Source organism: Pinus tabuliformis, chromosome 7, assembly GCF_031772625.1.
Source record: "Pinus tabuliformis cultivar Carrire ecotype Pingquan chromosome 7, CPIR1, whole genome shotgun sequence".
NCBI lineage: Eukaryota > Viridiplantae > Streptophyta > Pinopsida > Pinales > Pinaceae > Pinus > Pinus tabuliformis.
In genome coordinates this window covers 1,395,298,691-1,395,311,559 of record NC_142293.1, presented here as the reverse complement: position 1 = coordinate 1,395,311,559, position 12,869 = coordinate 1,395,298,691, and the positions used below count along the sequence as shown (strand labels likewise).

Below are 12,869 nucleotides of genomic sequence, written 5' to 3'. Positions count from 1 at the left end.
TAAAGTTTTCTTACATCTTACTTTCTCATTCAAACCTAAGTACCAACATAATTCCATCTTAATCTCAAATCTATCAATAAGCTAAAAAGCCAAATCTCTTGAATATATATCTATATATATATATGCTAACTCCATGTTAAGGAAGGAACTAATTGCAAATCTTTTTTATTTTAACCAACACATCAATAAATTGTTTTATATAATCTATACATAATTGACATTCAAACATTTTAATTGGTGTGGCTACTAAAATAATTTGTTTATAATCCACATTATTCATATTAAAGTGTTTATCAAAGCAATCTCTCCATTGTTTTTTTTAAATTAATATTCTTTTAAATGTTACATTAGAAATCCTATAATAAGAAACTGAAATATCAATAGAATAAGAATTGTTTCATATATATAGATATATAAATTCATAAAATTGTTTTACATGAATATTAAAATATTTTATTTATGAATTATATATATAAAAAATTAAAATGTTTATAAAATATTTTGAAATAGTGAAAAAATAACATGTCTTATTTTTTAAATCTCAATAATATTCCATATATAATTTATATATCCTCTTTAATGTGATATTTCTATATATAATATATATTTTACACTCTTTAAGAATGTGGTGTTCTTAAACTAGCTTTAAATTCTAGCCAAAACCACTTAAGGCTCAAGCGAGGCTGGTATACCAGGGCCTGGTTAAACTATTGGGAGATCTACGAGAATGTTGCATTGCAAAACATTAATAACATTAAAAATATTGCTACTTCTAAGTTCAAAGAAAAATGTGATGTGAGAAAGATTTAGCAGCTAAAAGAAAATTAAGATATTATAAGGAGGTCATCCACCCCACCCTAGAAGATCAAAAGTATCTCTCTGTTTTAACTAGCTCAAAGGAGAAAATTAATATAGCCAAAATTAGAACAAACTCTCATGAGCTCCATAGTGAAACGCGTCGTTGGACAATTCCTAAAACACCGTGGATATCTAGGATGAAAATCACTTCCTCTTAGAGTGCCCCGCTTACAACCACATTAGATCTTAGTTTCAAAATCTCTGTTGCAAAACTGACCTTTCTAGCCTTTTAGGATGTAAAAATTACAGTGAGCTCAGAAGGCTTCTCTCCAAGCTTTTTAAGTATGAGAATAAAATCTTAAATTAAACTAAATAATTTGCTTCTTTAGGTCCGATAGACCAAAATTTGGTCTTAATGGATGTTAACCATCATCATCATAATATATAATTGATACTGGTAAATAAAAAATATTGGATAAACATTATGCAATATTTATAAACATTATGTACCCATGGGAGCATAGTAATTAAAACCATAGTAAAAATAATGAATTTATATATATATATATATATATATATATATATATATATATATTTTGTTGTATATTTATATATATACTTTTATATACTTATACAGATTTATATATTTTTCTGAAAGGCAGGATTTATTTACTATACTGTTGAGCCATAAATGTGTGAAATAGTAAATGCCAATCACAAAATAATATACTTGTTTTGATATGCTGAGCATATACTACCCACACATTTATGAATCAATAGCATAATAAATAAGGCATGCCCCGGGAGTATATAATTTAAATAACCCGAACCCATTATCAAGTATAGAATTTAAATAACCTGAACGGGTGAGCAAGCTAGCGAAGGTCTTGCATCGACAATGGTTTTGAGAGTGGCAGGTAGTGAGCAAGTATGGAATTAAATAACCTGAACCGGTGAGCAAGCGAGCGAAGGTCTTGCATCCACAATGGTTTCCCGAGAGTGGCAGGTTAAGTCAACGAAGTAGGTAAAAAAAATACAAGTGCAGGCATTTCAGTGCCACGGCCGGTCCATCTAACACTCAGTCATAAATGTGTTTTGATACACAGGTGGCTGTTTCCCATAGGTTCTCGACAGACAACGAAGGTCGATGGAGAGCCTTCCCTTGAATAACGCCTTCGGCGTAACTAATATTAAAATCAAATAAAAATGTATACTAGTAATAAATAATCAAATATCAGAAAAAAATGAGTGGAATAATGATTATCTGCATACAAAACTAGTGATATAATGATATTGATTGTAACTGATTGAGTGGTCCTTTCGATTATATTTCGAAATCATTTTAATCTTTTTTTTAATATATATACATCTATATATATATAACCGATCATGAACCTTTATAGCGATTCTCTTACTTTTTATTAAAAAAATATTATAATTAATTGCAATACGAAATCAAAATAATTAATTGCAGTTATAATCACATAGCATTCATGTAAAAATGGGTAACTAAAAATAAAATTTAACGTTATGTAAACTTTCATTTCGCTGATTCTAAGAGATGAGAGATCACAGCTCCACAAAATAACCCTATAATCACATATCATTCATGCAAAAATGGGTAACTAAAAATAGCAAACTTTCATTACGCTGATTCTCAGAGATGAGAGATCATAGCTCCACAAAATAACCCTCTCCCATCTATGGATGCTTTCAAACAAAGACTTTAATTAAAACGAGAGATTAAAAAAAGCTGAAATATTATTGCAATTCGATGCAGGGAGATTCCTACAACCATGGATATTATGGAGCTTACCAGAGTCGGCGGTGGCTAATTCTTCAACATCATTAATAGATTGGGCTTCTCACAGATCAGTAATGGACTGATGTGCATGTACATGTACAGCTCCGTGTGCGCATTCTAGCTTATTCTGTTGCTCAGGCAACTTAGGAGACCCCAGTTTCAAGTAGCAAAGGTATTCCCCATAGAGATACGATGCGAGTCCCCACAAGGCCAGCACCAGCGACATGCCCTTCTCCGCACTGAATTTCTCATTGAACAACAACACAGCGAGGACCTCAGTCCCCGGAATTGTAACGGCAATGATGACCCCACTCAACAGAGAACTCGCCATGAACGTCACGCCGAAGACCCCAATGAAATAAAACTGCCCCATCACTGCGGCCCATAGAACATCCATGCAGTAATTAACCTTCCCTAGACGAAATCGCTCGGCCTCACTGGGGAGGGCCTGGAATTCTCCATTAACGAGCATGCCCACTGTACAGAAAAACAGTGGCCGAAATAGACATGATGACTTGCATCTCCATAACAAGGGTATACGTCATTGGGCTCTTTGTTGTCTTGTAGGTGAGCTCAATCAAGGGAATAATCAGACCATAGAGGGCAGCTGCACCCAGCGTGAAGATAAACCCGAGCACGTACTGCCGACGCGTTACTCCTTCAGGCATGTCGCTGCTTGTATGGAAGGCAAGCAAAACAGAACCCGCGGTAAGCAAAACCACGGAATTTACAGAAAATGGGCTGAACTTTTGCCGAACTAACAGCAACGCGAAAATAGCGTTGAAGCCGAGCTGGGTGGCGAGCAAGACAGTGGCAGTCGAAGCGGGCAGAAATGAGAGGCCATATACGTATAGATAATTGTCGGCGCCCGTGAGAATCCCGATTCCACAGGAAGCCAGGAAGAGCTTCGGGGTGATGCCATTCTCTCTGTTCGGGTGCCTTCTATACGAAAAGTAGAGAGGCGGGAGGAGAAGAGGCCATGCCACAGTCCCTAGCCAAGAAGAGAACCACCGTTTCGATCCACCGTGTAGGAAATAAATTCTTGTCAACAAAGGCCCCGGAGTTGAACCCATGGCCAAGATCAAGATGTTGAGGAACAGGAGGATTCGATACCTTAACCCTTTCTTTCTGTTGGTCACCGGAGATTGCATTCCTTCGACGCCTGTGTCAGCTGGTGCTTCCATGTTCTCGGTTTCAGACACACCATACCCAGACATATTGAATGGCCGATAGGTAAACCTGAAAGAAACCCTATCGGGTGACTCTGTATTTGTAACCTTTCATTCGCTCGCTAACCGGTAGGGGAGCAGTCTATTCGGAGAGTATACATCCTTCCCAACGAAATGTAATGCCAAAAATGTTCTATTCTTATCAGGAATCTGGTTTCGGTGTCCCACCGGCTTCCCTGGCGGGTAAGTTTTGGTTACCTTTCACTCTTCCGAAGTCTGAAATGGCAAAGTGCGTCCTAAGCTTTATCGTGATTTTAAGATTAAGTTTTAACCAAGTCAGTCTAAAAGACATTTAAAGTGTCACTCTTATCTAGATAGAGGTTGGTTATATATATAGGTTGTATTCCTAAAAAATCTAGCCTTGGAGTTATACATAACTCCAAAATATTTATTTGGATTTGAAAAAGTTTATGTCAAAATCAAGAACCCTAAAATGTGATATGAAATTTTTATAAAGTAGGTTTGAAAGCACCTTACCTTAATGGAGGAGGAAAATGCAAGGAACGAAAATTACAAAAATTAATAAAGTAAAAATTAAATAAGGATAAATAGGAGTATTTATGGACATAGATTCATATTAATTCAAGATTAAGTATTGATAGGATTAAAGATTTAGAGGTATAAATATATTTTAGATTGTAAAATTTGAAGAAATGTTTGTAATGTAAGAGATTTGATTCTTTTTCAAGTTTTATAAACTGGAACTTAAGATTATGATTTTATATATATATATATATATATATATTTTTCAAGTTTTATAAACTAGAACTTAAGATTATGATTTTATATATATATATATATATATATATATATATATATATATATATATCGTTGATGATTCTACCTTATATAGTCCCACATCCACACCTCTTATTTCGTCATTTGATCTTTATGTGAAAGAATTGTTAAATACAAAACAAAGGTTGGAGGTTTTAGAAGTCAAATAAGGGGAAAGAGATCATAAAATTCATATAATAACAACTGACAACAAGGCTTCAGCAGAAAGAAATAAAGTTTTAAAAGAACAAGTGACATTGCTACAAGAAGCTCTCCTAATAGGGAAGACAGAATGAAAACACATGAAGGAAAGAACAAGTGACATTGCTACAAGAAGCTCTCCTAATAGGGAAGACAGAATGGAAACACATGAAGGAATGACAATGCATGAATTTGGATGTGCAAAACATAAAGAAATCTGTAGTGGAAAGTACAGAGGTGGTGAATGTGAAACCATTGGTTTCCTAAATAGACAACCATGAAGGGAAAGTAAGAGAAGAAAGGAAAGGAGATTCCACAAAAGTTTCCAAAACTTAAGCTCAACTTATTAACAATTCTAATAATAAGAAAAGAGAAACAAACATTCGGGTTGACAACATGCAAAATAGAGAAACCAAGGAAAGACAAAATAGAGCAACAAACATAACTATTAAAGGAGCGAAAGACCACGGGAAAATGAATGTACTCTTGACCTTGCAAGGGACTTCTTGAAAGACAAGTTGTTCTAGCTAGGACAAATATTCCAAACAGACACCTTTAGCTTTACCAATAACACATAGGCACTTCAGCCTTTCTTACACAACGCATAGGCGCTTCAGCCTTACACACAGAGTGCACATGCACTTTCACCTTTTACATAGGAACGTTGCTCTCGGGGTCTCTTACCTTTGCGTAGGCATTCTCAACCTCTCTATGTAGAACATGCTCTTACTCAGCCTAACACAATAGTGCACACACTCAGAGCTTTTTCCTTAGATAACTAGCAGCAATGCTACTTCCCCCGATTGCTCATTCAATCTCTTGGTTTTTGTTCCTCTGCTGCCTCCCCGATAGATGCTACACCTTTGTCCTACATTCAACACTATGCAAGTGTACCTTGGCATGAGGTTGGAAGTTTTAGAAGCTAAAGAAGGGGAAAGAGATCATAAAATTCATATAATAATAGCTGACAAGAAGGCTTTAGCAGAAAGCAATAAAGTTTTCAAAGAACAAGCGACATTGCTACAGGAAGCTCTCCTAATAGGGAAGACAGAATGGCAATGCATGAAGAAATGACAACGCATGAATGTGGATGTGCAAAACATAAAGAAATCTGTAGTGGAAAGTACAGAGGTGGTGAATGTGAAACCATCCTAGGCTAAATACAAATTGGTTGTCCAAATAAACAACCATGAAGAGAAAGCAAGAGAAGAAAGGAAAGGAGATTCCACAAAAGTTTCCAAAACTTGGGCTCAACTTATTAACAATTCTACTAATAAGAAAAGAGAAACAAACATTCAGGTTGACAACATGCAAGATAGAGAAACCAAGGAAAGAAAAAATAGAGCAACAAACATAACTATTAAAGGAGAGAAAGATCATGGGAAAAATGAATGTACTCTTGACCTTGCAAGGGACTTCTTGAAAGACAAGTTGTTATGGCTAGGACAAATATTCCAAGCAAACACCTTCAGCTTTACCAACAACACACGGGCACTTCAACCTTTCTTACACAACACATAGGCACTTCAGCCTTACACACAGAGTGCACATGCACTTTCACCTTTTACACAAAAATGTTTCTCTTGGGGTCTCTTACCTTTGCGTAGGCATTCTCAAGCTCTCTATGTAGAACATGCTCTTACTTAGCCTAATACAATAGTGCACACACTAAAAGCTTTTTCCTTAGATAACTAGCAGCAATGCTACTTTCCCCGATTGCTCATTCAAACTCTTTTTTTTTGTTCCTTTGCTACCTCCTCGATAGATGCTACACCTTTGTCCTACATTCAACACTATGCAATTGTACCTTGGCATGAGGTTGGAAGTTTTAGAAGCTAAAGAGGGGGAAAGAGATCATAAAATTCATATAATAATAGTTGACAACAAGGCTTTAGTAGAAAGTAATAAAGTTTTGAAAGAACAAGCGACATTGCTACAGGAAGCTCTCCTAATAGGGAAGACAGATTGGCAACGCATGAATGTGGATGTGCAAAACATAAAGAAATATGTAGTGGAAAGTACAGAGGTGGTGAACATGCTCTTACTAAGCCTAACACAATAGTGCAAACACTCAGAGATTTTTCCTTAGCTAACTAGCAACAATGCTACTTCCCCCGATTTCTCATTCAAACTCTTGGTTTTTGTTCCTCTGCTACCTCCCCGATAGATGCTACACCTTTGTCATGCATTTAACACTATGCAAGTGTACCTTGGCAGGACCTCTCTATGTTGTTGTTGCATTGGTATTAGTCTCTACTGCTGCATTAACTATGAGAATGGGCACCTAACTTTTTTCTCCATACTGAGAATTAATTTTTCATCCACCTGCATATTTAAACTAGGCATAGTACTCTCTGTCTACAAATCTCCCATCACTAAGTCTCTCCATGCCTATTCATGGCTCATAGAGCTTGATAGTACTTCAACATGGCTTCTCTATACTCAGGCATGGTTTTTCTGTGGACCATTTTCCTCGTTGCCTTCTCTCAGAGATCTTTGACAGTTGGCATTCATTCCAATGACTAACTCCTCTACATCATTTACTCTTCAACTGTCAACCCATACAACTTTAAAGCCTTTGTGCTGCTATATCAGAGCTTTTTACACCACAGTGTAATATCAAAGTCTTTTCCTTGTCGAAACTTTATACTTAAAAGACATACAAAAACAACGACTTTCGATTGGATTTTAGCGCTTTTTTGTTTATCTCCTTATCATATCATTCATCATAGGGTCGGGTGCGGTGACCGAGGCCTTAGCCTTAAGGTGCTAAGTCCTTTAGCACTTTTCCAGGGCCCTCTTTCCTTTGTTAAGTGTTGCACGCTTCTTTCTTTTGGTTTCCTCTTAACGGTGCACTAACACATATCGGAGCCCCTCTCATTGGCCTTTTTCAATAGTTTTGAAGTGCTGACAACCTGAATCCTCCAATCGCGAACAAGCCAATGTGTCGATGCCCCAATCTTTGATATTATGGAGTGCTGACCTCCGATCACTAATGCGCCAATACACCAATTTTTCGAACTCCGATTGCGATCACCGATAGGTCTGTTGTATCTGATGTGCGATCAATGATATCACTGGACCTCCAATCTATGATTTCCGATATGCTTGGACCTCTGATGTGCAATATACGATATTCCTTCCGGTCGAAGGCTTCAAATCCCTGAACTTCAACAGGCCATAACGTTTGAACCAAGAATCCATTTTTGGACTTCCACATATCGTTGGAAATCTCTTATAGAGAACTTTCCAATGGAGAGGGTATGTTGTAGTATTTGATCCCATTTTCTACCTCTAACATGACTCTAAACTCTCTGACATTATTCTGCTCTTTGACTCTACGGACAACTAAAATCACACCCACCAAGGTGATTCTTTGCATGATGCCTGCAGCTACCATGGACTTCCATCTGGTCCATCCATTTAATCATCATTTTATATCTTTTCCACTAAGCCTTTTACTATGATGATTCTCTACTTAAATTTTGCAGCTATCATCGGAGTCCTTTTGAGCCATGAACAACCATGGGATTCCTCCTCGGCCATCACTTCCAACATACGCTGCAACAAGCATCCAATTTAGTTTGGTTGACATCAACACCAACACTCCTACTAACATTTAGAAAACTCCAACTGCCCGACACATCTCCCCAGCCTGACTATTGATATCAATGCCAACACACTTGTAGATGCCTTCACAAGGACACTGGCCATCCAGACAATGCGAACTCTCCAACAGAGGCATATAAAGGAAGCAGTAATGGGTCTCGATAAATGGGACAAGGTTAATAAAAGGGTTAAAAAAGAAAATGAAATATATGTGTTTAATTTGAAAGATGGGCTGGAAAGAAAGACGCTTAAGGTGCAATGTTTCAAGCACCCTAATATAACAAACCATTTTTATGATAGGTTTCTTGTAGTGTATGGAAAGCTTCCATGGAATGACAAGGTTCCAATTTATTTTGTAAAATTGTTTTATGCAAAATTCATTTTGGGTATGAAACTCGATTATAATGACCTTCCATCTGAATATTATGGTACTGGGAGTGGTCGGTTATGTGATTGTAAGGGTGCATTACGTGATTATGTGATACTAAATTGCCTCACCCTCCACCACCTTTGGTACCCCAACCTCCTTGTCTGGTAACTTTACACTCATAGATGGATGTTGTTGGCATTATGATACAGGTGTTTTCCTTGATGGAAACTCACATAGATGACAATTCACAATGCAATAGGTTGACAACAAAAAATTACAGATCAGACTCCAGAAATGGTTTAAGAAGTATAAGTTGGTTCATTTTGTCCAAGTAGTGTATACATGTGGGTTAACAGAACAAAAATAGCGTATACATATGCACACACTTTCATAGAAGGAAAAGTGCGTATGAGATGGAAAATCAAGGTTTTGGTCCAAGGTATTGGTTTGAGGTATTTGGTCCAAGGTATTGGTCCGAGGTATTTGGTCTGAGGTGTTGGTTTGAGAAAATTAGTCCAAGGTATTGGTCCTAAGTGGTTTTGGTCCAAGGTATTGAGAAAGGCCTAAAACTATATAAGGAGGAGAAGATCATTAGGCCACAATGTGCAAGTGAATGGGTTTTTGAGGAATACTTCTATTTGAAGTGTATGTTATGTTGCAGGGGCTATGATTATGAGACGATCTGAAATATTTTGTGCATCTTGGATACAATGTTAGATCAGGATCATAAGAACTGAAATGACTTATCATTGCATGATTTGATGTTGATTGGGTTAGAACAGAATACTAACGCATGTTTTATTCTATAAATGTTATGATGTGGGTATGATTGAAGTCTAGAATAGTTGTGAAGTTTTAAGTTAGTATTTGCAGATCTATACGCTGGTTCGCTTTGTTAAAAGCATGTATACACGCTGGTTCGACACATCAAAGTAGCATATACATTATGAAATATGATGTGTGAAGTTGCAGTTGGTTCTAGTTTTTGTCGCAGAGTTCTGGCTTCTGCTCTGTGTTATAGTGACAATGTTCTGTATGTTCAAATTGATTGATTGTGATTTGCTTCAGTGCTGATGGGTTTTCAGTGATTGGATGTATTGCAGTGGTGATTGATTATGAGCTTCAATGTTGCTGATGGGTCCAGTATGAAAATTGGATGAAACGTGGGTTTTAGATTGTGATGTTGTATTCCAAGAGTGTCTAGTCTGAAAATTTATGAAACGTGGTCCCTAGAGGAAGAGTGAAGGTCGTAGCCTTCTATAGGCCGGCGCTTGCGTACTGGTAAACATATCAGCTAGTAAAAGAGCTAGGGGGTTGGAGCTCTCTTCCAGTAGCAGCTGGAAAATGAGTGAAGGTTGGAGCCTTCTGTAGTTTGGCGCCTACGTACTAGTAAATGGATCGACTAGTACAAGAGCTAGTGGGTTGTAGCTCCCTTCCAATAGAAGCTGGACAATGAGAGAAGGTTGTATCCTTCTACAGATGGGTGCCTGTGTACTAGTATGAGTATGCACCAGTACAAGATTGTAAACAGATTTTTCATATATTAAAAGAAGACAACAATAGATGGTTTTTGTGCCGCATTGAGTTTCCACCTTAAATCTTGGTGTTCATGTGTGTTGCTTATGTGTGATGGTTTATTCTGTTATTAATGCACATGGTTACTGTTTATATGGTTAATTAAGTACTGATGAACTAATTAAAGATCAATATATGATGAATTAACTAAATCATAAGTTTGCTAGATATATGCTAGTTTCTTTAAAGACAATTGCGTGTACATGCGAGTTACCTTCATTGAAGTAGCATATATAAATCTGAGTATGAAATGAAAAAGATATTGATTTGATAATACTAATTCACCCCCCCTCTCAGTATTATTTCCAACAATTGTTATCAGAGCAGGTCCTTTAGAAGAAGCTTGGTCGCTTGAAGGGAGATATTTGAAAATGAACAATCACGAAGGCATGGGAACTATCAAACCACTAATCTTCAATGGGAAAAGCTTGGTATATTGGAAAAAACAAACTAGAGTGTATCCTCAGTCACTTGGAGCTAATGTTTGGGCAATTGTGGAGAAAGGATATCAATATCTAGTAGTAATCCCCACGGATCCAGCATAAAGCTAAAACATATGAAATCAAGGCCAAAGCTGTCAATGCCTTATTGGGAAGTCTATCAAAATCAAAATTCATCAAAATCATGCAGCTCAACACAGGCAAGGAAATATGGGACAAAAGCGTTCAGAGCTACGAATTTGACTCCTAGGTAAAATGTGCTAAACTACAAACTCTTAGAATCTAGTATAAGAATCTCAAGATGCGTAGTGATGAAATCATTTCTAGTTATTTCTTGCGAGTAGATGGGATTGTAAATCATACGAGAAATTTGGGTGAAGAGATAAAAGAAGCTACTTTAGTTGAGAAAATTTTGAGATCTTTGTCTTCTAAATTTGAGTCAAAAGCGTCTGCCATAGAATAGAAACAGGATCTTCAAACTATCACTGTGACTCAACTCCATGGAATCCTAACTGCCTTTGAAATGAGAAAAGGATGTCCATCGGATGTGGGAGAAGCCACTTTTAAAGCACCAATGAAGGGAAAAGAAAAGGAAGAGTGCATTGAATCAGGATACATTTTAGAAGAAGAAGATAAGGTAAATTTTGTCAAGAAGCTTCAACGGGGTTCCAGAAGATTCAGAGGTAAGCTACCATTCAAATGCTTTGCTTGTGGTAGAATTTTTCATTATGTTACTAAATTTAGTCATGTCAAAGGAAAGATGTTTACAGAAGGTAATAGAAGTTATTATACTCATGATGATAGTGATGGCTTGTCCAATAGTGATGAATATGATCAAGAAATTAAACTACTCATGGCGTATGAAAATGATGCCTTAGAAAATGAATATTTCCTTAAGGAATTCAATCAACTAAAAATCAGTTTGGCAGAAAAGGATACAGTCATAAACATAGTGACAGATCAACTCACTGAAAAGGACAAACACAATGAAATGTTAGAATGTGAAGTAGTAAGTCTAAGAAAAGAACTTGAAATGACAAAGACTTTGAATCTTAGATTTGCTAAAGGATCAGAAATGTTAGATGAGATCATGAAAGTTTAGCGTTTTCCTATTATAAAGACTGGTCTTGGTTTTCATGAAGGTGAATCTAGCTCACAAGATCAGGTAAGGAACTCCAATGGAAAATCTGAAATGATCAACAAGGAGATAAAAGGTCAACCCCATCAACAACCAAGGAAAGAAAGACTTAAAAAAAAAACATTTCCACCTAACTATGGAAGGGATAATTGTTTCTTTTCTCTAAAAAATAATGTTGAATGTTTTAATTGTCATAATATTGGACATGTTGCAGCCAAATGAAAAAGTAGAATAGTTCAAGACTGTCACACAGAAAGATCATCAGTTTATAAGTACTATAAGGGGTATTGTTTTGCTTGCAATATGTTTGGTCACAAAGCTATTGATTGCGATAGAAGGAATATGAAACATGTAAGATGCTATGCTTGTAACAAGTTTGGATAGAAAGTAAAGGAATGTAGGAGAAAATTTCGACCACCATACCAAAAGGAGAAAACATCATCACAATCCAAGGTATTGAAGAAGAAGGAATTATTGTCAGAAAGATGTGCCATAGCTCATTTTACAGACATAACAGACCCAGAGGGAGCTGAAAGTCTAAAACTTAAGTATTCCAATTCTCATACACAGCTATTATGAAGAGAAGTCAGGTATATACGGAATTTAGAAGCTCCAACAATCGTGTATATGGTGTTTTGAAGAAAAGGCAGTGGGACAAACTTAGGAAAAGGGGTTTGATATGGTTCAGTCAATTATCAATTACCTATTCTGCTCTAATTAATGATGGTTACAGTCTGCTGATGATATGTGGAAGTGTTTTTGGCCCTCATAAGTTGTTAATAAGTTGATGAATAACTGGTTGATGATGATGCCTTGATGATTCTTACTAACAAATGCAATGATCAGATCTAATAGTAAACAATTGGCACAGTTTCATGGGGAGCATATGTTTCTAATAATGCATTTTTAGCATTATATTAGAAGACCT

At 36.5% G+C, this 12,869-nt stretch overlaps 1 pseudogene; it reads right to left on the bottom strand.

The window, feature by feature from the left end:
• Window positions 1–2,420: 2,420 nt before the first annotated feature.
• On the bottom strand, window positions 2,421–3,910 carry LOC149252876 (purine permease 3 pseudogene; annotated as a pseudogene).
• Between the last annotated feature and the right edge of the window lie 8,959 nt (window positions 3,911–12,869).